Source organism: Mustela putorius, unplaced genomic scaffold, assembly GCF_011764305.1.
Source record: "Mustela putorius furo isolate JIRA1106 unplaced genomic scaffold, ASM1176430v1.1 tig00003866_pilon_pilon_pilon, whole genome shotgun sequence".
Taxonomy (NCBI): domain Eukaryota; kingdom Metazoa; phylum Chordata; class Mammalia; order Carnivora; family Mustelidae; genus Mustela; species Mustela putorius.
The window spans coordinates 3,520,874-3,525,196 of NW_025422018.1; the positions used below are offsets into that span (position 1 = coordinate 3,520,874).

A 4,323-nucleotide genomic window follows, 5' to 3' on the forward strand; every position below is an offset into this window, starting at 1 on the left:
CATGCATTATATTCATGCATTATTTTAAAGCTTTGTGGAGAAAGTTCTATTTGTACATCAAGTATGCAATATGGATTAGTACGTAATTATTACCCCCAAAAAATGTAGGATCAATTGTAACAAATAAGTAAAATTTTAATGTTGACATTTAACACTATTCTCTTTGGCTTACTCAAGAAAATCTGTAGTTCATATACTTGAGTGTAAAAAGGAATTCATTCATTTATCAAGAAGCATTAAAATATTTAGTGCTATAAGGTTAGAGCCAGGGCCAAAATTAATGAACAATTTGCAAGTTTAGCACTTGTGGCAAGATTTAAATTTCTTTTCAAAAGACAGAATTAAAATGATAAACACCTATGAATAAATAGCTTTTATACCACATAGTAATTGCCAGAACTCTCATGTATTGGGAAATAACTGTGTCCAATTTTGACAAAGTGACATATACATAATTGGTCATGCATTACAATTCACTTCCCTAAGAATTTGTCTACAAGGAGATGGTAAAGTCTTCTCTCTTCCCTGTCAGATGCATTATAGAATTATAGTAGCTGGATCATTATTGGTGCAGAAATGACTTTTTTTAAAGTTCTTATTTTTCCAGAAGTTTCACGAACATGGAGAAGGTTTTCTTTTTCTTTTTTTAATTTTTATTTATTTATTTATTTTTTGAACAGATAGAGATAAACTTTGTGAGGCAAAAGCTCAGGATTTTATTTGTTAATTTCTGTATAATTAACATACAATGTTATGTTAATTTCATGTATAGAATATAGTGGCTCAGCAATTCTTTTTTTTATTTAAAGATTTTATTTATTTGTTTGACACAGAGAGAGAGAGAGAGATCACAAGTAGGCAGAGAAGCAAGCAGAACTGGTGGGGAGGGGGGATGCAGGCTCCCTGCTGAGCAGAGAGCCTGATATGAGGTCCTGAGACCATTACCTGAGGCAAAGGCAGAGGCTTTAACATACTGAGCCACCCAGGTGCCCCCAGTGGCTCAACAATTCTATACATTACTTAGTGCTCATCATGATAAATGTGCTATTAATATCCTTCACCTTTTTGACCCATCCCCTCCATCCATGTCTCCTGTGGTAACTATCAGTTTGTTCTCTGTATTTAAGTATCTGTTTTTTGTTTGTCCCTTTTTTCTTTGTATTCTTCATCCGTTTCTTAATTCCAAATATGAGTGAAATCATATGGTATTTATCTTTCTCTGACTGATTTCATTTAGCATTATATCTAGATCCATCCATGTTGTTGAAAGTGGCAAGGTTTCATTCTTATTTATGACCATTGAGTAATATTGTATATCATTATATATAAACACCACATCTTTCAAAAGCCCAGGATTTTATTAAATAGAAGGATCTCATGTTTTTTGCTAATCACTTAGTTATTACTCATGAAGAAATGAAAGAGCATTTTCTGCTCTAGAACTGGACCAGAACCCCGAGGTATGAAAATTTCAGGACATAAACTACATTCTGAAGTGTCCCAGCCTCTCTCAGCTAATTTCACCACAGTGAACACATAAAACCATACCTTGATTTATCATGTTTTATTTTATTGCACTAAAAAAAATTGAGGTTTTTTTTTTTAAACAAAACTATTTTTTTTAAAACTTAAACTATTAGTGTATTTGTTATGGTAATTTGTAACTAGTGATTTTTTTTTTTTAAAGATCTTATTTATTTGACAGAGAGATCACAAGTAGGCAGAGAGGCAGGCAGAGAGAAGAGGGGGAAGCAGGCTCCCTGCTGAGCAGAAAGCCCCATTCGGGGCTTGATCCCAGGACCCTGAGATCATGACCTGAGCTGAAGGCAGAGGCTTAACCCACTGAGCCACCCAGGTGTCCCATAACTAGTGATTTTTGATGTTACTTTGTATTTATTTTGGGGTACCATGAACCAAGCCCATGTAAGATGGTGAACTTAGTCAGTAAATGTCATGTGTTCTGAACGTTTCACTAACTGGCTGTTTCCCTACCTCTCTCCTTCTTGTTGGGTCTCTCTGTTCCCCAAGACATAGAAATATTGAAATTAGGTCAGTTAATAACCCCAAATGGCCTCTAAGTGTTCAAATTAAAGAAAGAATCACAGGTCTCTCACTTTAAATCAAAAGCTAGAAATAATTAAGATCAGAGAACAAAGTGTTTCAAAGGCAAGACAGGATGAAAGCTGGGCCTTTTGTCTCAAACAGTGAATCAAGCTGTGAATGCAAAGTAAAGTTTTTGAAGTAAATTGAAAGTGCTACTCCAGTGACTACACAAATAATAAGAAAATAAAATAACCTTGTTGCTGATATGGAGGAAACTTTGGTGATCTGGATAGAAGATCAAACCAGCAACAGCATTCCAGTAAGCCAAAGCCTAATCCAGAATAAGACTCTCGCTATCTTCAATTTTATGAAGGCTGAGAGGTGAGGAAGCTGCAGAAATAATGAAGCCAGGAGAGCTTGGTTCATGAGGTTTAGGGTAAGAAACTGTCTCCATAACATAAAAGTCCAACATAAAGTAGCAAGTGCTAAGGTAGAAGCTGCAGAAAAGTACCCAGAAGATCTAGCTAAGGTAATAAAGGTAGCTAAACAATAGATTTTCCATGTAGATTAAACACTCTTCTAAGATGCCATCTAGGACTTTCATAGCTATAGATGAGAAGTCAGAACATGGCATCAAACAGGTCAGGTTGACTCTCTTGTTAGGGACTAATGCAGCTGGTGACTTAAGTTGAAGCTAATGCTCATTTACCATTCCCGAAATCCTAAGGTCCTTCAGAATTATGCTGAATCTACTCTGCCTATGCTATATGAATGGAACAAGAAAGCCTGGTTCACAGCACATCTGTTGACAACATGATTTATTGAATATTTCAAGCCCACTGTTGATACCATCTGTCCCCCCCCAAAGGATTAATTTCAAGATAGGACTGTTCATTGGCAATGCACCTGATCACTCAAGAGCTCTTATGAAAATATATAATAAGATTAATGTTTTCTTCATGCCTGCTAACATGACATCCATTATGCAGCCCATGGATCAAGGAATAATCTCGACTTTCAAGTTTTATTTAAGAAATATGTTTTGTAAGGCTACAAAACATAGTTGTCAGAGATGCTGATTCCTTTACTGGACAAAGTAAATTGGAAACTTTCTGGAAAGTTCACTATTTTAGATCCCATGAAGAATATTTGTTATTCATAGGAAGATATGAAAATATTAACAGTCACAAGAATTTAGAAGAAGTTGATTCCAAACTTCAGGAATGACTTTGAGGAGTTCAAGACTTTAGTGGAGGAAGTAACTTCAGATGTTGTGAAAATAGCAAAGGAACCAGAATTGGAAGTGGAATTTGAAGATGTGACTAACTTGCCATAATCTCATGATAAACCTTTAATCCATGGGGAGTTGCCTTTTATGGATGAGCTAAGGAAGTGGTTTTTTTGTTTTGTTTTGTTTTTGTTTTGAGGTGAATTCTGTTCCTGGTGAAGATGCTGTGAAGATGGTTGAAATGACAACAGAGAACTGAGAATATTATATCAACTTAGTTGGTAAAGCAACAGCAGGGTTTGAAAGAAAAGACTCCAATTTTGAAAGTTCTACTGTGAATAAAATGCTATCACACAGCCTTACATGCTACAGAGAAATTGTCTGTGAAAGGAAGTCATTCAAATGGGACTAACTTTATTATTTTCTTATTTTCAAAAATTGCTACATGGAGCACTGGGTGTTATAGACAATGAATCATGGAACACTACATCAACTACACTACCACTATGTGGGACGCTACATCATCATGTTATGGTGACTAACATAACATAATAAAAAAGTTGCTACAGCCACCCTAGACTCAGCAACTACCTCCCTGATTAGTCAGCAGCCATCAACATGAAGACAGGACCCTCCACCAGCAAAAATATTATGAGTCATTGAATGCTGAGATCACGGTTAGCATTTTTTAGCATAAAGTATGTTTAAATTAAGGTATATACAGTTTTTTTAAAAGACATAATGCTATTGCATACTTCATAGACTCTAGTATAATAAAACATGAATTTAACATGCACTAAGAAACCAAAAAAAATTATTTGACCCACATTATTGCTCTGTTTGCTTTATTGTGATGATCAGGAATGCAACCTGAAATATCTCTCAGCTATACTGTTTGACAGATTTTTACCCATCACAATAGCATACATGTTCAGTATTTAGATATGTAAGTAATCTAATGACAAAAAAAGAGGAAAATAGTAAGCACATAATTGAAAAAGGCAAGTCACAAACAACACCATGTTAACCAAACTTCTCTGAATGTTTTAGCA

The 4,323-nt window shown here is 35.1% G+C and overlaps 1 pseudogene; it reads left to right on the plus strand.

Annotated features, from left to right (window-relative positions):
• Positions 1 to 2,067: 2,067 nt before the first annotated feature.
• Positions 2,068 to 3,926, plus strand: LOC106005367 (annotated as a pseudogene).
• The last annotated feature ends 397 nt before the right edge of the window (positions 3,927 to 4,323 follow it).